Source organism: Micropterus salmoides, unplaced genomic scaffold (assembly GCF_014851395.1).
Source record: "Micropterus salmoides isolate LMB-PRFRI ecotype aquatic unplaced genomic scaffold, ASM1485139v1 Ms_hic_scaffold_3893, whole genome shotgun sequence".
In the NCBI taxonomy this organism is placed as follows: domain Eukaryota; kingdom Metazoa; phylum Chordata; class Actinopteri; order Centrarchiformes; family Centrarchidae; genus Micropterus; species Micropterus salmoides.
The window spans coordinates 1-23,278 of NW_024043254.1; the positions used below are offsets into that span (position 1 = coordinate 1).

Here is a 23,278-nt window from a genome sequence, read left to right on the forward strand (position 1 = left end):
CTTTGGAGGCTCATTTGTGCCATCAGCCATCAAGCTCCACAACCACAGCACCACCAAACTCACAGACTCTATATTTGACCCTATTCTGAATGTACCAGATGTTACACAATTATTGTAATTGTTGTTATTGTATATTGATTTTATATAGTGGGTATACAGTGTGTATATATTATAAATCTGTGTAGTATGCTGATTTCTACTTTTATTGTATTTGTTCTTTACATTCCTCTGTGGTGCTGTGCCAACATGATTTTCCCCTACTGGGCTTAATAAATGTATATATATTATCTTATCATCTTATGTCCTATTTTAATTGTGTGTTTGCAGTTTGGATTTCTGTGATAATGGATCCAGCTCTCTTTTTACTTTTTATTGCAACTCACTGCCAAGGAAGAGGCATTCAAATACCAAATAAATTTTTAGATCCAACTTTTGGGTCTACATTAGGAATTTATCAGCAGTGCAGTGTTTAGTATAGGTGTCTCACAGATCAAGCATGGCATATTGTTAATATCAGCTTGTAAAATGTTACGCAACAAAAAACTATAATTTTCTGAGTGACACCATCACCAAGATCATGATTCTAACAGATAACATTGGGTTTATCTTTAATCACATTTGTTTTACAGATTGGAGGGTACGCAAATATTTTAAACATTTATGCATTGTACCTGCAAGCATTGCATAAAGCATTTCAAAAGTGTGACTATTTGCTATAAAGTGCTTTCAATGATTAAAGGAGACCTATTATCCTGCTTTTGAAGTCCTATATTTTAGTTCTGTGACTCCTGTATGGCAGCTTTACATGATTCAAAGCTCAAAAAATAATTTTCTCTCTTATTCTGGCTCGTCATGTAGGCCTTCATTTCAGCTTTTGTCTGAAACAAGCTATAGATGCTCTTGTCTCTTTAAGTCCCCCCTCAAAGCCCACTATCTTCTGATTGGCCAAGACCTGAAGCATGTTACCAGGCTGTTGTTGTTGCTGGGCATTGTAACATTGTAGATAAGTCATAAAATATGGAAAAGCATAATAGGTCTCCTTTAAGTACTTCATGATACAATAAAACAAAAACATAAAACATTGATATCTATAGGCTCACTACAAACATCAATTATCAAGAACCTGCCTTTAGGTGCTCCTCTGGTGATTTTAACATGACAGGAAATGTCCACAGACACATATGCAGCAGGAAGTGACATAATGTTGTGTTCTTTGAGAAAGATACAATGTAGAGATGAAGGACATTAACAAAACAAAGGCAATGGATATGATTTCTAAGATTTTCAAAGTACACACTGTTGTAGTATGGATCATACCTCACATTAAAATGTTCAGTTTTCATTGTTTGAGGTCCAGGGCTTTTGTTTAATGTGATCCTTCTCATCTCTTAATCAATCAAAGTAAAAGTGTATGAATCAAATGTGGGCTGAATAGCTAAATGTTTCACAAAGCACTGGCCAAAGTGTAATCACCATAATGATAAAAAAGACATTTCTTTAGATAAAAAAAAAAGTGGACAGTGTAGAAAGCCAAATGCATCCAGTGCATTATTCACTACAGTGCAAGCAAGTACAAATATATTGACAACAAACAACAAAACACCTTCATTAAAAGTGAATACACAGTTCAAATTGGCTTAAGAGTTGCAAAAAGAATTGGCTGGAGCATCTAACCGACTTCAATAAAATATGATATATAGAGAAATGTCATCTTAAGGTGCCTTTAGCAAAGGAATATCATAACATTTCCCTGTTTGTCGCTTTCAGTTTAAAACAAAAATGAATGAGGGCCATCCATTGGTGATAAAGCAAAGGTTTTAAAAAAGGCACCGTATTCATTCCAGCATTTTCTTTTTCTTTCACTTTCAAGAGTCTGTAATCATACCAATATACCTTACAACATATTACCTGAGTAAAAAATGTAATCCGTAAATCATATACAGTAGTAAACAAGCAGAAAATTAATACAAAATTAAAACAACGGAGCAATCCAAAAATCTGCAATAATAAGAGAGAATCCAATTGTATGTTTGACCAAAGGTTACATAGAATCCAAATATTTTTGGTCAGTGATTATGTCCACTGTAACCTCCATTATCAAATATTTAACATTTAACAATAAATATCACAAAATAGGGGTTTAAATCCAGAAAGCAACAACAAAGGTGTGAAAGGTATAAAAATAAATACAGCCTATTAAAGGTGTTCCTTTTACAAATGTCTGCTCAGTTATTTGCTATGAATAAAGAGAGAAGTAGAAGACCTGAGTGGTTCCAGGTGCCTACGCATTGTGGTATCCGTTTTTGGGGAAACCTTTTTTGGTGCTACATTCTCAAATAGATAGTGCAGCTGTGTTTTGGTATATTAGATCCACATTGGTTCCAGTTCTTGATCTGATGATGTCCATGGAACACTGGTTTAAGAACACATACTGGTCCTGCAATGATATCAAATACAAACGTTCACTGAGCTGCAGCGTACATCATCTACAGTAAAAACACAGTGTATGTGACCGTGTCCTACCTCTGTCTGCACCATAAGGGGCCGGTGCATGCGCAGATCATGGACGATGCCAAACACATCCACAATATTTTCCCTTTCAATCTGGAAGATCAAACGGTCAATGGCTATAAAGGTACCTGTACGTCCAACTCCAGCACTGAGGGCAGACGATGTAGACAAACAGACAAGGGCGAGGAGAGAGAAAAACAGAATACCAGATGATTTTTTTTCTCAAACTGTGTGTCTGGCAAAAGTGGTGTCTGTGTTCTGTCAGACCTGCAGTGGACCACAGTGGGAGAGTGTCTGGAGTATTGGTCCATGTGCTCTCTGACCAAATGTCTAAAGCTGATGAGGAGCTCAGTGGTTTCTGGGACCCCGTGATCTGGCCAGGCTGTGAAGTGGAAGTGACGCACTGAACGAGTCTCTGCTGTTTTCACCTGGAAGACAAACATGCACTTAAACTGTGACTGAGAAATCAGTGTATGACATTTATTGTATGATTTATTTAAATCACATACTCAGGTTGTGATGCCAAGAAATGTTTCAGTTATTGACAAGTTAGATCACAGTTCTTTGGCTCAGAAGGTACTAAGAATGAGAAAGTGCTTTATTTTCAGGAGTTTGCTTTGGTAATAAGGTGCTACATGTAGACAAACATATACATAAATGCAAAAATATATAAATTGACAAAATATAAAAATACAGAATAACAACGATTAACAATTAACAACAAGGGGGAGGGTGGGGCTGTGCTCTTTCTGAAGTCTAGTGCCTTCTCCACGGTCTTCAGAGCGTTGAGCTCCAGGTGGTTCTGGCTGCAACAGGTCACCAGATGGTCAATCTCCAACCTGTAGGCAGACTCATCCCCACCAGAGATGAGCCCAATGAGTATGATGTCCCTTCAGTAGCTTGACGGACTGATGACTGAAGGTGCAGCTGTTTGTGTACAGAGAAAGGAGCAGACGGGAAAAAATGCAGCCTTGAGGGGAACTGGTGCTGATGGTCCTGGAGTCAGAGATAACGTTTTCCCAGCTTCACGTGTGCTTTCTGTCCGTCAGGAAGTCTGTGATCCACCTACAGGTGGAGTCAGGCACGCTCAGCTGGGGTTTTGCTTCCTTTCTGTTGACATCGCTCTCTGAGATGGGAAAAGGGGGGGGGGGGTGCTGAACCCCTCTGAGGAGGGGGAGGAGGAGATGGTGGACTGGGCTGAATTAACTCTCGAAGCAGCAGTAGAACCTGTTCAGCTTATTTTCCAGGTGACGGTCATTGATGAAGTGAGGTGCTTTGGGGTTGTAGTTTGTGTCCTGTCTGAACCCCCTCCAGACAGAAGTGGCGTCATATGCAGAGAACTGATGTTTTAGTTTCTATTACAATCGTTTAGCTTCTTGCACCTCCTTGCTAAACCTGTACTTTAACTCACTGCGCCTGGCACTGTCTCCGCTCCTAAATGTTTCCTCCATTTCCAGCCTGAGCTGTCTGAGTTTGCTTGTGCAGGTTTGTCATTGTTATTTCTCATCCTGCTGCGTGATGGTACACAGCTTCCCTCGCAGAAACTCATGTAGGACGTCGCAGCATCAGTAACTCATCCAGACTCTTGGTAGTGTTGTGTACCCAACTTAATACTGAATTAGATGGTACATCCTGAATTTAATCACCACATGGAGCTCTGCATTACTTGCTTTAGATTATAAGATAATGCAGATTATTACAGCCCCTGCCTTCCCCTTATCTCTCTTGTTATTTCCTGTTTTACTAGACACATGACATCTGTAAACATGTTACATCCCTCCTTTTCATGGAAATAAACATATCCACTTAAAAAACACTGTACTATATTCTACATAAGTGGTTATAAACTTATTGTTATCCACCTACTATCTTTGTCTTAGCAACCGCCTTACCACTTGTGTCTCTTCAACCATATACAACACAACACACATCACTTCAACACAAATCACAAAGTCAGGTGCCCTTTTGACCCTCTGAGGTCTGGTTATTGGCATGTCTAAAGTTTCCACATCCTGGGGTGGAGTCTGAATGTGTGTCTGTATCAAGTACCCTTTCCTCAGCTCCTAGTGTTTTCTCCTATGTACTTTGCATTTCATTTGGCTTGTCTCATCTTTTCTCATGTGTGTTGTTCCTCTTGTCTTTCCAACTTTATGTGGTGTTGCTTTGAATGGTGTGGTGAACTTGTCCACTTTGTCCTGCTCCAATGCCATGCCTCCAATCCACCTTTGTGTACTGAGCTCCCCTTCATTCATCAGCATTTAATTTTGCCTTTCCTTTCTGCTCTGCATCTCATTCATGCACCTCCAGTGTTGTTGATTCACAGATATCTGGCAACTTTCAGAGAGCAGCTCAGCAGGGCTTTTTCCTGTGGTGTAATGTACACAGTCACATATTTCTTAGTTCACGTTTCCAGTCTAGTCCACCTGCTTGAGCAAACTTTATTCTCTTCATCAACGATGAATTTTGGCGCTCCATATGCTTTTCACAGTATTCCCTGAACGAGTCAGATTTGAACTGTGGTCCACTGTCTGATTTGCAGGTAGTCAATAACTGCTGAAGATGGCCTGAAGACTGTCGATGATGTTTTCTGCAGATGTAGAGGTCAGATCATCATACTGATAATAGCGACTGTAATAATCTACTACTACCCCGAGTTGAAAATTTTCAACTCACGCGGCCTTCGCGTCGGCCCCTCCACACCACCTGGCAGGAAATTGCGTCTCTCCGTGTCTTTGCATTGACTTTGTATAAACCCCGCTGCCCACAATGCTTGCTTTGCTTTTGGTCTGAAAGCACCATTAGAGTGAATGAAGCAAACTCATGGGGGGAGTAAAGCGGTTTACAGTTTATGATAAAGTATTGTCCAATAATTCCACTGATCATGCGAGAAAAGTGGGAAATAAATTTGCTGCTCTGATGTTCACATACTCTTCAGTGGTGAAAGAGTCCCGGGAATCACAGCCAAAAACTGAGTTAACACACAAAAACAAAACAAAACATCTAATGCCGAGTTAACTATATGCTGCACCATCTTGGACATCCTAAACTGAAGCACAAAACTTTTTTTATTAGAATTTATTGTTTGCAAGAATTCATGTTTTAATGTAATGTGCCTTTTCATCAAACTAGGGAGTACAGAGAGGCAGCTCTCGGGTAAGGACTTACTCAAAACCCTTGATTCTCAGCCTTCTTATCAGTCAGCTAACCAGCAACATGCAAGTGTCTCCAGCCTTCTGTCTAGCTGCATTCCCTGAACCCCATGAGCCTTTGATAGAAAAGTCAACGAGCCACCCTGATGTCCACCGGTCACCTTTTGGGACTCGTCTGGCCATTTTCTGGGGGTACGATGGAATCCCCAACAAAAGGCGTGGTCCCCATAGCTCCTGTATCTGATGGATCTCTCAGCGCTTCTGTGCCACAGTGTCTTAACCACCCAGCACCACAGAACTTCCACCAGTCCTGTCTGGTCCCCATTGGCTGCACAGTCGAAAATATGTTCCTGCTGAGCTGCAGCCATTTCCTGCTGCTGAGCTGCAGCAATCCACTGTTCCTGCTGCTGTTCTTTCTAGTGATAGCCCTCAGGCCGCCCTCCTGAAGTCTTCTGCACCACCTGTTCTTGAGTTCCTAGGCCACTTGCCAGATTGTTGGTTATGTGGTTACATATGCCTTTGATGTGGAGATCCACTGCAACACATCCACCAGTGTGTCCTTAAGCAAAACACTTAACCCCTAGTTGCTCCAGAAGCGTGCAAACTCTGACATATATAGCAATTGTAAGTCACTTTGGATAAAAGCGTCAGCTAAATGAATGAATGAATGAATGAATGTTTATGCTATGTTACACTGTGCTCATATTTTGGATTCCTGCATTACATAGTATTTTGACTTTTTTGCCTGTTTTATTGGACAATGTATTTACTGTATTCGTTTGCTTGTGTTGGACTTCTCTCTGGTTTTGACCCTTGCCTGCATCACCTTCCCGTAAGCCTTTGTACCTCCTATTTGCACATAAAATGCACTACCTCTGCCTCAGTCATCTACATTAGGGTCTTTCCCCTGTATTCCTGTTACCCTGCTTGCACCAGCTGTGGCAGTTAATATTGAAGTCTTGATATGTAGTACTCCAAACTAAAGGTGATAATAAGCACTGATGTGTTAGTGTGTGTTACTGTTGATTTTTAACCTTTGCATGATGTAACATCTTGCACTTACATTTTTAACACTAAAGTCCCTGATGGTCCAGTCATCAAGTGGTATTTCAGAAGTTGTTGTCACAGTGATGCTGTCAAAGTGCTTGGTCCCAGAAGCCCAGTATTGCTCACATTTTACCTGGGAAAGAGAACAATCATTCATCATTAAGTACTCAGAATATAGTAATGATCCGTATTCAAGCTACATATTTAGAAACTCCAGTATTTACAGTAAATATATTAGTATATTATAAGGAGAGATTTAAGTAAAATTTTTAAAAGCCAAACCTCCTCCATCGTCTGTAGAGTGCAGCAAGAGTCTGATTAATAGTTGAACCTTACACTACATTAGGATGGACCACACACTGAGATCACATAAGAGTTCGGTGCCTTCAGACCATGTAGATATTGATATTTTATGGTGATGGTAAGAGTTTAACAGTGGCTTTATGTAATATAAAGCAGATTGTGTCAAGCAGATATTCCGTGTAATCTGAAGTCTCTTCCCACCAGGGATGCACGGAGAGAACGTTTATTTATGCCACTGGCTAAAATAAAGAAATAAAGCAACTAAATCCAGAATTTTGAACATCTGTTTTTCTGCACATGTAGCGTATTTATTATAAGGATTTTTACAAAACATTACGTTAACGCCCCTCTCTCCCGACCAGTCCAAGCATCACTGGCAGTAGCTGCCGGAGTTCCCCTTCGAGGGAACTCGAACTGCGTCGGTGACGACACTGTGGGAACGCCTCTGGGCATGGCAGGGCTGAACTATGAATGAAACTACTCCAATCATATTGGTGTTACTAGAACGGTAGTGTGTGACGGCGTAACCGGAGGGGGTATATAAGCACGCCGGCACATAGGACACATTAGTTTCTTTCTATTCAGCAGGCACTCTGGCTATGTTTGGAAGCGCCATCATCCTACCTGAAGTCAAGACGAAGCAGATCAACGAGTTGTGTAGATCCGGAAAAATCCGTGGAACAAACCCTTCTCTGCACGGCTGTCTACGTCCCCCCGGCTGGACTACGGCAACATGACGGAGATCAGACAGCATGGCTACGGAGCGATGCCACGAGTGGAGGAGGCACCTCGCCTCATCCCTCCGGACGCCTCATTCATTCTCGGGGGGCCCGGGGGAAGAGGTCCTGAGACTTCGAGTGGGGGGACGCACCGCTCTCTGCTAAAGAAAGGGGCCATAGAACTCATTTCCCCACCGGTCAGAGAAGCCGGCTTCTACAGCCGACTTCCTGGTTCCCAAGAAGGACGGAGGATTGCGTCCGATTTTGGATTTGCGGTCCCTGAACCAATCTCTGAGGAGATTCAGGTTCAGGATGCTTACCATCCCCGCCATCATCAGTCACATCCAATCCGAGGATTGGTTTGTCACGATAGATCTGCAAGCAAGACGCTTATTTCCACATCTCCATCCATCCCTCTCACAGGAAGTTCCTGAGGTTCGCCTTCGGGGCACGGCTTGCCAGTATCGGGTTCTTCGTTCGGCCTAGCACTATCTCCCCGCACGTTCACCAAATGCATGGATGCAGCTCTGGCTCCGTTGAGGCTCCGGGCATCCGCATACTGAACTACATCGACGACTGGCTCGTCCTGGCCCAGTCTCGAGAGTTAGTGGTTCGGCATCGAGATGTCGTCCTCGCCCACCTTCAGTGTTTGGGGCTGCGGCTCAACACGAAGAAGAGCGTGCTGACACCCGCCCAACGGACTGCGTTCCTAGGGGTGGTGTGGGACTCAATGACGATACGGGCACACCTGTCCGGAGTGCAGTTAGACCGCACCATCACTGTAAAACAATTTCAGAGGGTGTTGGGTCTCCTGGCAGCAGCGTCCAGTATAATAAATTCCGGGCTACTGCACATGAGAGCCCTGCAGTGGTGGCTAAAATCCAAGGGATTCTCCCCGAGGGGAAATCCGCTCCGTCTGATACGGGTTACGAGCGGGTGCCTTCGTTCCCTGTCTGTATGGAGGAAATCTTGGTTCCTGTCCCAAGGTCCCGTGTTGGGAGCGATCTGTCGCCGGACAATTATTTCAACAGACGCCTCACTCACAGAATGGGGCGCGGTCATGGACGGCTGCTTTGCGAGAGGCTCCTGGGAGGAGCATCATTTCTCTTGGCACATAAATTGCCTGGAAATGTTGGTGGTTTTCAGAGCTCTGAGGAGTTTTCTGCCCGCCCTCCGCAGTCGCCACATCCTTGTCAGAACCGACAATACGGCAGTGGTGGCCTATTTGAATCACCAGGGGGTCTGCGCTCGCGCCATTATGCAAACTGGCACATCAGATCCTCCTGTGGTCCCAGCAGAGACTGCTGTCCCTCAGAGCGATGTACATCCCTGGGACCCAGAATCAAGGAGCAGACCTGCTGTCGAGACAGGGGCTGAGGCCCGGGGAATGGAGACTCCACCATGAGGTGGTGGAGTTATTATGCGAAGAGTTCAGCCCCATAGACATGGACTTGTTTGCGTCCCGAGAGACGGTGCACTGTCCCCTGTGGTTCTCCCTCTCGCCCCCAGCCCCGCTAGGGCTGGATGCCATGGTGCAGACGTGGCCGAGGCTGCGTCTGTATGCGTTTCCCCCAGTCGCTCTGCTCCCGGGGATTCTGGAGCGGGTCCGCCAGGACGGCGTCAGCCTACTACTAGTAGCCCCGTTTTGGCCGGCACGAGTGTGGTTCTCGGATTTAATATCGTTCCTCAAGGGCCCGCCGCCTGGGACAGGCGGCTGGATCTTTCACCCACACCCCGCCCCTGTGGCAGCTATGGGCATTCGAGACGCTGCTCAGCTCCAGAGCCCCGTCCACAAGAAGGATGTACGTGGAATGTGTTCACCCACCTGGTGCAGAGAACTGGCGGTGGACCCAGTTACTTGCTCGGTAATTGTGATACTGGAGTTCCTCCAGCACCGTTTATCCGCTGGCGTCTCTCCGTCCACGCTCAAAGTGTATGTGGCTGCCATTGCAGCATTCCACGCCCCTCTGAGTGATGGGCCCTTGGGGAGGCTTCCCCTGGTCCGTGGAGCCCGGAGGATGAGACCCGTGACTCATTCCAGGGTTCCCACCTGGGACCTGGCTGTGGTTCTCGAAGCGCTGGCTGAGGCCCCCTTCGAACCCCTGGAGTCGGCTGAGGCCAAGCACCTGACCCTTAAGATGACCTTTCTCCTCGCTATAACCTCTCTGAGGAGGGTGGGGGATCTCCAGGCACTTTCGGTTTCTCCCCGATGCCTGGAGTTTGCCCTGGGGAGGGTCAGGGTCATCCTGCACCCTTGTCCAGGTTATGTCCCTAAAGTTCCGGCCAGACTGGCAGGGTCCATGGTGCTGCAGGCATTTCATCCCCCACCTCATGTGACGGCGGAGGACGGGAGACTTCATCTGCTCTGCCCTGTCAGAGCACTGAGTATTTACACTCTGAGGTCTTCCCGGTGGAGGAAAGCAGACCAGTTGCTGGTGTGTTTCGGGTCCCCCAAGGCTGGGCTCCCCGCTTCTAAACACACCATCAGCAATTGGATCGTTCAGACTATCTCGTTCCCATAGTGTCGTCACCGATGCAGTTCAAGTTCCCTCGAAGGGGAACGTCTCGGGTTACGTATGTAACCCTTGTTCCCCGAGAAGGGGAACGAGAGACACTGCGTCGGTCCGCCACACATATACCCCCTCCGGTTACGCCGTCACACACTACCGTTCTAGTAGCACCAATAGGATTGCAGTAGTTTCATTCTTAGTTCAGCCCTGCCACGCCCAGAGGCGTTCCCATAGTGTCGTCGCCGACGCAGTGTCTCGTTCCCCTTCTCGGGGAACAAGGGTTACATACGTAACCCGAGACGTTTCTTTTTGTAAGTTTCACGTTGCTGTGCTGTTTCAGCAGATGCTTTAATAAATCAGATGTAGAACTGTTTGCGGTTGAAACCTTTTTCGCACAGAGTTTACAATAGATTACAATGTTCTTTGCATCTTAGACTGTGGCACAATAATGGCAGTAGCTACTTACAGCTGTGGAAAGAACGCCTCTTTCCCTTTTTTATCAGCGGACATGAACAGCAGAAGGTCTGGTGCCACTGACATGCTGCACAGTCGTGCATTCACGTAAGGGATGGTGCGTTCAGTAATGCAGCCTTACTTGGATTAGTAACTGTAACAGTATTACTGTTTTAGAAAAGTAATTCATTACACTACTAGTTACTGGGAAAAGTAATAATATTAGAGTAACGACGTGTTACTGCCCAGCACTGCTGTTGAATCACCCAGAATATGATTATGGTGTCTTTTGAACACTAAAAATGATTTATTAGGCAGAATGTTGCAGAGAAAACTGAAATTATGTAACTCATATCACACGGACTCTTAGGAATGATCTGCCTCACATGTGACTGAACACATCCTTCCTTCTTTAATTATATCCATAATAATTGTTAATTGGGGAAAAGAAAAATCGAATAAATTAAGAAAGTTGTTTGTGTTCCTTTTGTTGTCCAGACCTACAATGAACACACATTTTTAACTAGATAGTGAATTAGAAAACAAATCAAACATAAACTTGCTGATGGATCCTCAGAGATCCCTCCTCGATCTTAAGTGTACAAATAAGAGCTTTGGGTAGGCCTTCCACATGGCGGAGCAGAACGACTTCCGGTTCAAGTGAGGCAATAACTTACAAGAAACTTGGGTTGTTCCAAGTTTTCCCATATATGTAAACATGGCATGTTGCTGACAGACGTGTTTGTGTTGTACTCACTCGTCCCTGTTCATTGCAGCGTGTCAGCATGACCACGTGCGTACATTCTTCTCCCAGATCATCCTCCAGAACTCGTTGACTGTGGTGGGCAATGGACCCTGAGCTGCAATAAACTCCTTCTTGGAGTTGTAACCCTGCCAAATAAAACATCAGCCCAGCCACACAACACAAACATCCATCCTGTTCAGATTTTCTAGGAGTTTCTTGAGTGTTTCGAACATCAGTGTGAATGAAAGTGGAATAGTTTAAATAGCATGTTGGCATTAAGCAAAAGAAAGAGCAGTTATGTTGTCCAGCAGGATGTTTACTGATACTGAAGCAGTGACTGAGGCAGAGCACTGCTTGAAAGAGTGTCAGTACACACCGGCATGTAGTTAGCATTGATGTAGTCATCATATGGACTTCCATGGATAATAGAGAGTTTCACTCTCGAAGAGTCATCTAAGAGGCGAGAAAAGAGGGTAAATGAAAAAAAAAGTCTACGTGTAAAATGGTGTGGCTGCACTGACGCTCACTTTTTTGCAATATGAAAGAATCCAAATTAATGAATAACTGCCTTGAAGGATGTCGGATCATTTTGATTTAATGTCCCATTAAAATGGGATAATGTTAATAGGCACAGTATGAGAGGCAGTATGAGAGGCAGTGTTATCCTTGTATAGAGGTGGGTTTGTTTAGGTGACTCACAGGGAAGCACGTTGTTGTAGCGGTTCTTTGGCTTGTTCTCCACAGTCAGAGCACTTGCTTTCGACTGAACTGTGCCAACAGGCTTCAGGTCCTTTAAAAGAAAAGGTGGAAAGTGTGATTGATTGGTGATTGTATGGCTCGCTTTATGGCCAAAATCTGGTGAATGTGCATTTACCAAGAATCCAAGTGTGATCTTTGACAGTGCTTTTAAATTTGAAAAAGTTCTGTTGTAAATGCCAGTTTTTTTTTTCAGCTGAGACTATTGGCTAAGGTGAAGCCCTACCTGCCACGCAAAGACTTTGAAAGAGTAATCCATGCATTTATAATGTCTCACTAGACTACTGTAATTCTTTGAATGTTGGAGTGGATCAGTCATCTTCCATCGGTTACAGTTAGTCCTGAATGCAGCAGCTTGACTTCTAACTGGAACTAAAAAGAGTGAGCACATTACCCACATTTTAGCCTCACTCTACTGGCTTTAGGGTTGATTTTTAAGATTTTATTGCTTGTTTTTAAGATTTTAAATGGGTTGGCACCTTCTTAATTATCAGAATTTTTACATGTACACACCCCTGTCAAAGCACTGAGGTCATCCAGTCAGATGCTCCTCAATGTCCCCAGATCCAGGTTAAAATCTAAAGGTGACCCAGCCTTTTCAGTGGCTTCTCATAATCTTAGGAATACTTTACGTGTTGAAATAAGAATTGCTCGGACTGCTGACACTCTCAAATCCTTGCTAAAGACCCACCTCTATTCACTGGCCTTCAAACAGAGTAGAGTATTGACATAATTGACCTTTTCTACTGTTTTTGTCGTGTATATTTGTTGTTATTCTGAACCTGGAAAGCACTTTGGTCAACTAGGGTTGTTTTTAAATGTACTATATAAATAAATAAACTTGAACTTGACGGAGATGAGCACAGATTACTTAAAACTTTTGCCATCACATTGTCAATGATGCTTTTGTTGCCTTCTACTGCAATTGGATCCTTGCAAGCTTCCCATTAAATGCTGACTATTACACAGTTGCCCCAATAGAAATCCCATTTTTTTATCCCACTTTTAATGATCACAAATATTATTAGAAATTTTAACATTGAATTTTAAGAAATGATGAGCTGTTGTAACATTTACATGTATCATATTGTAAAAGTTATTACACTACATGAATCAATCTACCTGGAAAAAAATACAGAATATATATAATGACTGATATATAACAAATAAGAAGCCCTCAACTACAGCTCTTATGTTTCACCTCAAACTCTTCAGCAAAGCCGCAGTTGGAGTCAGCTTTCTGCTTCTTGTAGTACGCCTCGTAGTCCTCCACCCTCACAGCCACACTTCTGCTCAAATGGACACCAGAGGTCAGACAAGAGTAATGTGTTTTATATAGAAAACAAACTGTCGCTGGATTTCTGTACATTTCAGTCTGTTCCCACCATAATGTAAAACATTTGATCGATTGTGTTATACTTTATGATTCAAAGGATACTTACACTTTAGCTCTGGAAAAGGAAAGAGGAAAGAGCAATGTTGACACACAGTTACAGAAACAGTTGTTGTCTATTTACTTTACTTATAATGGTAACGTGGTAAAAATTAAAACCTTACCTCATGGATTGAATCTGGATGTCTGTTGTTTCTTTCGTGGAAAACCTACAGTGAATAATTGTGAGTTTAAAGTTTAGACCTATACAAACTGACTTAATAGTAATTTTTATCAATTATGACAATGACCAGTGGTGGAAGAAGTATACAGAGCCTTTACTAAAATAAAAGTGCTAATACCACACTGTGAAAATACTCCTCTACAACTAAAAGTCCTGCATTCAAACCTTAAGTATGTATGTAAAATCAGCACAATGTATCAAAAGTAAAAGTAATTATTGTGCAGAAAAATGTTCCCTGTCAGTGTTTTACTATTTTATAAGATGTTTCTGGATTCATGTTCCTGCTACATATGTGTATGTTCTATTTTACTGCAGTACATGTTTAATGTTGAGCTCATTTTTAAGTACTTTGTATACTGATAGGTAGTTTAATTCAGACCATCATATTTTGTAGCATTTCTGTCCTGTGAGAACCATGTATTTCTAAAGAGTCAACATGAGCTCAGAAAAACAGCAATGTTTTGCATTTTCCAGGTGATCCAAGGGGGCTTTAAAAAGTTTATTTATCTTAAGAAGTAGAATTTTCTCAAAGCATAGAGGAACACTTCATCCTTCAATTTATCAGAAAAACTGAAGTTCACCAAATTTGGTGATATTACTGGACAGGAAGGGTACGAAAAAATGTAATCTATAAAGTAACTAGTACATAAATCTCTCAGACAAATTTAGTGGAGTTGAAGTACAATATTTCCATCTGAGATGTGGGGAAGTAGAAGTACAAAGTTGCATAAAATGTAAATACTCAGGTACAGTAATTGAGTAAATGAACTTAGTTACATTCCACCACTGAAAATGACAAACCTTTTCCAATAGATAATGAAGCCAATCAGGACGATGAGAACGCAAACAAATCCCAGTGTTGCTCCAATAGCAATGCCAATTGCTAAAATGTTGACAAAGGTTAAAAAAAAGAGACAAAGAAAAAGGCCAATGAGCATTTCATCATTTGCATTTCATAGCAAAAAAAAACTATGTTTTTAAATGTGGTACCTGGGTTCATTGGGAGTTCAATAACAGGATAGAAGTTTGTTACTGAGACCAATGACAATGAACCATTCACAAGCGTGTTTTGCACAGTCAGACTGGTGAACAACACAATAGCATATCTGTAGGATTGAACAAATTAGTGGTTTATATACATTTTACACTGTGACTTTTTTATTTGCTCCTAATCTCTGTCATTGCATATCTAGAAATAGCTGATGCTGTAATATTTGCTGGATTATGTAATGATTTATCAAAGAATAAATGGAATGTCAGTCTAGGTTAATATTTGCCTATAAAACACAAGTAACCAGATTTTGTACTAGTTAAATATGACGAATGACATCCTCCCTAACATAAACTGTTTAAATACATTTATTTAAATAAAATCATTACTTAGACTGAAAATGTAAAAGCAATATTTACAGTAAACACTTGTCTGACTGCTGAAAAAACACATACATTATTTGACTACATAAAAAGTACTAGTAGCAGTTCATGTACTAATGCTTTCACAGAATACAGCAATAATCAATAAAGAAGGTAATCTTAATACATTTTCACAAGTTATTGTATCATCAACAAGTTACTTCTGTATATTATATGCTGCTGCACACCATTCATACACTATATAATATGGTTAGTGGTCTTACTGGTATTTTCGACTGGCATCCAGAGCACCATTAATGTAGCCCTCCCACTGAGATCCATCTCCTACTTGTATGCTCAGAGGATTTTCTTCGCTGCGTGTTTGGATGGTCTTTTTGACTGTTGCCAGGTATCTTGGAGTACTCCCTGCCTTCCACTCATAGTAAGTGTTCCCCAAGTACTTTGTAAAATCAGAAGTGTCATCTGGATGGACAGGAAATGAACGAAAACAGGAAATGGCTTTTGACAAGAAAGTTCTTGTCAAGAGTCTAATTTATTTTATCATGTGAAACAAAAACAGTTATAAATACATACATTGATGTCATGGACAATAAATATTCACCTCAGCACTAATAGATTACGATAGCATGACACAGTTACAACACTCCCTGACATTTAGAAGAGAAAAAGAAACCCACCAGAGAGATTACTTGTCATCAGCACCCCAACATGTGTGATTGGCCCACTAGTGTTGTTCAGCAGGCTGGAGTCAATCTTAAGAGAGAACTTGTTGTATACCTTTTCACTCACTCTCACCAATGACTCAAAGTTATCTGGAATGGGTGGAACTGTGAAAAAATATGAAAGAGAAAAGATTTGATTGAGAAGTTTTGTCCTCAATACTGCAAAAAGAATGCAATGATGCAAATATATCCGTTTCTATATTGATGTTTTTCCCCAATAATATCATTATCTATGCTAAACAACACAAGGCAATCTGTTGTACTTGAACCAGAAATACTGTCAGCTACAGATCAATCAAGGAACTGACCACAGATACAGTATTTGAATTAAATGGAATGAGCATCTGAAATGATCAGACATCTTTGAGCATTGATAGGTTCTCATTAGCAACCGCATATAACACCTTGCTACATGTTTCTCAAACACTTTTAGAAACTTGTATTTAAATATGTTTGGACGTATAATCAATGGTTTACATTCACAGTTATTTAATTACAGTGTTCACAAAACACAATGTCCTACTTGTGATGCCTGTACTGCAGAGATAAGAAAAAGGGGTGCTGGAGCTTCCACAGCTCTGAGTCTCCACAGTCAGATTGTACTCAGTATGGTGACGGAGGTTGGAGAAAGTCTGATTACAACAGGATGATGATAATGTGTTGATGATCTTGCCATCCTTTATTGCAGTGACCCGGAAGTCAGAGTATTGGCCCTTGGGCCAGTTCCAGGACAGGATGAGTTCTGCGTTTGTTGTGTTCGGACCAGTACATTGAACGGTTTCCACGGGACTTGCATCTGCAGCATCAAACAGAATGAATGTCAGGAAAAACATGTTTTTTCAGTGTCTGCAGGTGATCAAAATCTTTGGAATACTGACCAGAAATATCAGCTATATCAAATATTGTGACAGACTTCCATTTCATTACTTAAACATTTGTGACCAGCTGTCATTAACCTAGGTTAGTTTAACTGCAGCAGGGATTAATTTTTTGATCAATAGAAAAATCAATAGATAGAAAACAAGAAACAATTACTAAATCATTATTAGACAACCTGAAATTACTAAACTAAAATAAACTTTTACAATTTCCATGCATGCACAGTTGAATGAGGGAATCATTTCGAAATATCTGATTGCAAGTCTATATGAAATTAAAATGATCTGTTATGACCATACCTGTACAGCAGCTAGTCGAATTTGGAGCACTCTGTGTTCCATCAGAGGTCTGTGTGATGACATTAATGATATAGGGACTGCCAGGTATCAGGTCCCTGATATTATACTCGGTTATATTAGTTATGTTACTATTAATGGACCCATCTGAGCTTTGCCAGGTCAAATTGTAACGATAGCTTTCCTTGTATTCGTCAGGTTCTTTCCACATGACTATGATGTTCTTCTCTTCTGTAGTAGCATTAACAGACCGCACACTGAACGGTCCTGAAAGTTTGAAAGAGATTCGAGAGATATAAAAGTTACCAGACAGTAAAGCTGAAATAGGAAAGTGCTTGAGCTTGCACATTGAGTACAGAAATAAAATCCTTACTTGTGGTGACCATGGGGATCTGAACCTTCCCACTCTCAAAACCCATGACACCCACTGTTGCCACGTAGATGTTGTAAGAAGTCCCAGAAGGCAGTGGGGCAAAGGTATAATTGGTGGTGGTGGTGGTGAGATGTTTTCCCTTCCCTGTTGGGTTGTGTAAGTCAGCTGGTAGAAGAATGATGCACCAGTCATCAGAGGAGCGTCCCTCCACCTGATGGTGATGGAGCTGGTTGTTTTCGTCAGGACCTCAACTGGCCCAGGAGCGTTAGGGACTTAGAGGGGAGGAATAGCACAAAATGAATGTCAACAAGCAGAGTGACATCATTCTAAAACTTCTTCATAGCTCACTAAAATATGAATGTACAATGGGCCATGCTGAGAGTGTTGCCTGGTTTCTATTACGTATAAAACATAACAATTTTACATTACTGTGAACCATTTTCCGAAGCATACCATGACTTTTTAGTTGCCCTCACTACCACTTCACTACGATATAGTATCAACTTGCAGACATTTAAATTTTGCTTAGACAGGTAAACTTCATTGCCTTTAATTATTTGGAGAAGCTTTTTAATAGAGGAAGTTCTGACATGTGAGATTTAAGATTTGGCTGATGGTGAAGAGCAACCTTACTCATTCATAAAAAGACATCACAGTCACATGATCCTGTTGACTACATCCATGTCTTCCTGTTTGTTTGATTTTTCTACAACACAGATTGTCAATGCAAGGTCTGTCAGCAGCCATGTAGTGCAGTCCTCAACAGATGAAATATAACCATACAGTCAAATATTTCTTTTACCAACTGTTACAGCTGTATGTGTTCTCTGTGCTTTCTCTATGTTCTTTTCTGCCCTAGTTCTGCCTCTTAAGCACTTCAGCTGATTGCTGATTGAGGGCCACCTGGCCTTGGAAGGCGGTCTTTAAAAGCTCCTGTGCAAGCGTCAGAAAGGAGGCTTCTTGATTTGGGACTGCTGGACTTGCTGCCTCTCAGCTGGGGCATTTTTGTGCTATCTTCTTGTGTTTTTGGTGTTCTTAATTTATCTTCTTGTTATGTTAATAAATTCCCTTGATTTGGTTGTTTTAAAGGTGTTTATATGTGTTAAGTTTGGGTCAGTGTTGGGGTGTTGTTCGCCCCATGTTGCCACCAATGGTTGGGGCGTAACACAATCAACAGTTGACATAATTTTTTTTTCTTGTATTATTGTCCTTCCGCATGATGGCGACCATCAAGGTTTAAACATCAGCTATGCTTACAACTGCAGCACCACATTGTGAGACATGTAAACCCAATTATAATAAATAAAGGCAGTGGAAAAAAAAAAAATCTAAACAGAATTTTAAAATCTAACACCTTGATACTTACAAGTTGCATTAGTAATTGATGCAGATGATGCATTGAAGGGTCCACTAAATGTGGTTACCACGACAGAGTAAAGTATTCCAGCGGCCAGGTTCCTAAACAGCCAGGAGGTACTGATAGAGTTCAGCACTAAAGCTGTGGACGTCCCGTTTAGATAAACATTATAATACTCCACCTTCCCAGGAGGTTTGGTCCATGACACCAGGATTGAACTATTGGAGCCCTGGCTGGAGATCCTGGGTTGCACTGTCCCAGGCTCTGTTAATGTGTGGGGAGAAGGATTAAAGCTCAGCAACACTGACAATTTGAAATAAATAAAGAGAAATGACAGTAAGAGTCTTACGAGTGTACTGAGAGGTGCAGTTTGCCTGCCCTTCGGTGCCATCCACTGCCCTGACATAAACACAGAAGGTGCAGTTGGTCCCAGGGGTGAGCTCTGAGATCAGTGTGTCTTCTTCTGCGACGGTTATGTTTTTGGAGGCACAGCCTGTAGTCGTAACCGTATATGTGTATCCATTCTTGTAATCCAGCGGTTTCATCCAAACCAGATGTATAGCAGTTGAGTTTAAGGTTTCCACCTTGGACCAGCTGTACTATATGGCCCTACAAACAGAGTAAAGGAAGTTTCTTATGATTCAACACAAATCACATAATCTTCTTTCATATTATGACAGTCTATCAAATGAGCAGCACTGACCTCAGTACAAAGGCTACATATACTAAACACATGTAGTTGGTATATACTGTAGTTATTTTTCTCATTTAGCTTGGGGTTCATTTAGCTACTTCCCAGATGTAAAGACAGTATTTTACATACGTGTAAAGTACCACACTGTCACAGGAGCTGCCTGAGTGCCATCTGCTGTCTGAGTTGTGACGGTGAAGCTGTAGTTGCTACCAGAGAGAAGTCCAGTGATCGTGATTGAGGTATTCAAGACTGCTTTAGATGAGCTAAAGGAGCTGTTGGAGACCTGCACCACATATGAATAGTAAGATTTGCTCTCCTGCTGCTCCCACATCAAGGTCACTGCATTTGTGGTGATTCCTGCCTGTGTCAGCATGGTTACAGGATACGGTCCTGAGAAAGGGAGACAGATGGAGCAGGTATGTGTTTTTCTTTGTCAGATTTGGGCAATATAGTATAAATAGGGTCTGTGGTTTACATATAAAGATTTAGAAGTCAATATGCTGTGTTAAATAGTCACTTGGTGCTTCTAAATGGCCTTGATATGATAAAACTCACCAATGTGGTTAATAAAGGAGCTAAATAATATCACTATCAACATCAGAATCTGTCAGAATCTAATTGAAAAATTGTATTTAAATATATATGTTTATATATTTAACAGTTTTCTTTCTATTTTTTTGTTTTTTTTTACAAAGCCTTATAATTATTTTGCAGATACTGTTGCTTGCAAACATATACAAAATATCTGTAACCTATCACTATCACAGTATATTGCAAAAATAGTAATAATGCAATGATAACCCATACCAGAGAAAATTAAGTCTACCGGTAAACAAATAAGAATACTCAAACATCACATCCACAGCCCTGGTATGATCATGTTAATCACACTCACTGGTATAGTTTTCTGCTATCACTTCTGTGCTCTCATAGTTCCACACGCCTACTGTAACAACAGATATGTTGTAGTAGCTTCCAGACTTAAGATTGGCCAGCAGGAACCAGTTGTTTTTAGTTGAAAACAAGCCCATAAAGCTGGACACAGTGAAGTTGTACTGATTATAGTCCATGTCCTCTGGAAAGGGCCAGGTAAAGTTGATGGACTCCACAGTCTGAGATGCCACCATGATGGGACCAGGAGGGTTGGGAACTGAACAGGAGAAGGAATACCATTTCATTAGTGCTCAAAATATTTCCTAAATACATGCAGTACATGTAAATTGTATATGAGTATGCACAGGTTTATAAGGCTTGATGTCGATGTAACTCACAGGTTGCATTGCAAACACGTGAACTGTTTCTGTAAGGTCCACTATTGGTGACCACGGCCACACAGTAAAGCACTCCTGGTTTCAGGCCCTGAAACAGTTTGTTTACGGTAGTGTTGCTCAGATTTGTGTAGTTTCTTTCCAATGAGTTGTTTTTGTACAGCAGAACATCGTATGAGGCCACCTGCCCAGATGCATTATTCCAGCTCACTGACATGTTAGATGTGCTTCCTATGGCTACGATGCCAGAAACTACATCAGGCTCTGTAAAAAAAAGTAGTATACATTAGATAATCTGTTATGGCCTTCTTCATCTTCTCTGGAGTTCATGGTGGATCGCAATCAACTCGTTTAGGTGCATACTGCCACCTTCTGTACCGGAGTGTATAATATCAAGGCTTTACGTACTTCATTGAAGCAGGAAGCTTCCAGTCAGAGAACTGATGCAACGCGAAGTCCCTTAAACCTGCATTCTATCGAACGGCCAGCAGGGGGCAACTCTTCTGGTTGCAAAAAGAAGTCCGGTTCCATTAGAAATAATGGTAAAATGACCCTACTTCTCAGCTGATTTATTACCTCAGTAAACACTTTCATAATAAGTTTATGGTCTCAATCGCTAGTTTCAAGTCTACTTCAATACAACATGATGTTCATTTAGTAAATTATGGTCCCATTTAGAGGAAAATCGACCATAAAACAGAGTATGCTTCAGGGCAGCATTATCTATGACTAGCAATTACCATGATGACCTGTCAACAAGGCTAGAGTGATTCGTACCCACTGCACTGTGTAAATTTAACCAGCGCCGTTGAAAAAGCTTATTAGGAGTCGACTGTTCATTTTCTCATTTCATTTTGTTCATTTTATATTTAGTTTTAAGACTGTTGTTCACTAGAAAACAGCTGGTTGGTGGTTGTTCCCTACCGGCCAAAACTCGAGGCGTCACGATGACTACGTCCACTTCTATATACAGTCTATGACTTCATTACACTAGGTTACTACATTAAAATAAAACCATAAATAAATAAATACATAAAAACAAAACAAAACTGAAGATTGAAGAAAATTAAAGACAGCTTTGCATCACTCCCTTGTTTCCTCACTCATGGTAATTGTCAAAACAAAGCGTAACATTGTTGACCTTGTCCTGGAGCTGTATATCCACTTCCCTCTAGGACCATTTTTAACTCATGTAATGAAAAGTCTGTGTCAAGAGCCAGTCCATAATTATCTTTTTTCTTTGTTACATCACAATTTGTTCTTAAAATATAATTTTCCTGTTGTTTGTGTATTTTGTCTAAATGCTCCCATAGCTCTCTTTCTTTGATAATCAATCAGATTAATATTACATCACCCTCCATCGATATTCTTTCAGTATGCTCACTACAAAGTTCTCAGAATTTTTCCAAAGTCAGCGTTAGTAACACACCATCTTACTATTACATAAGCCTCCTGAACATACATATTGTTAAAGAATATTATTAGGTGTCTTAATTGGTGTAACAGGGAAAAGTAAGACGGGTCTAGCTTAGAGACATTAACTGACCCTACAAGTGTTCACTGACCTTCCAGCTCTAGTTATTTCTCACATGCACCTGTCCTTGTTAGGACTGATAAGGTAGAGACAGTAGGCGTCATGCTAGCATAAATCCGTGTTCTGAGGAATCTTACAAGGTTGAGTCTTACAAGAGTGTTTACAAGAACTGACTCACTGACTCCACAGATTAGAGTACAACTCATGGATAGAATAGATTCCAATATGACGAAGCATTGGAGTCTAAACATCAGATAGATTAGTTGTTCTAGGTTTAAGACCAACTAAAGATGACCTAATAGGGAAACCTACAGGCACAAGGGGGAAGACAAAAATTTGTTACCCTTCAGATTTGGTTGGCATTCGATGTGTTCACATGTTTGCTGGCACTGTATCTCCTCAGCCGGACTCAATAAACCATGCTATGTTAAGTCTTCATCAGTCTCTGAAACTTCTTCACACCTGAACCTGTCTCACAATATATCTTTACATTTAATTCACATAAATTACTCATATTTCCAGAGACTAAAGTAAGATCTATACATGAAACTGATTTTCTTGTAACATTAACCCAGGTACCTCTTACATCATTAAGGCAAGAAAGTGATCTCTCCTCACTTCCCCACAGAGTATTCTGAGCATTAAAGTCTCCACCACATATTTCTCTTCTATCAACACTTTCTGAGATCTCATAGAATGCTTGCATTGATAATTTGGATTGTAAAAATGTACTACTTTGATTTCCTCTGGGACTACACATTTCTGCTACTACAAATTCATACTCATTTGGGAAAGTTACACTTCTATATTCTAAAATCCTTAATAAATCTTACACATCCTCCACCTTGTTTTCCAATTCTGTGACATCTAACCGAGCTGTAACCTGGTAGGACAAAATCCAAGTGTGGTCTTAACCAAGTTTCTTGTACACACATAACATCAGGTCTTACTTTCAGATCAATTACAACCTTC

General features: G+C 41.4%; 1 pseudogene; it reads right to left on the reverse strand.

Annotated features, from left to right (window-relative positions):
• Positions 1–578: 578 nt before the first annotated feature.
• LOC119885069 lies at positions 579–21,182 on the reverse strand (annotated as a pseudogene).
• Between the last annotated feature and the right edge of the window lie 2,096 nt (positions 21,183–23,278).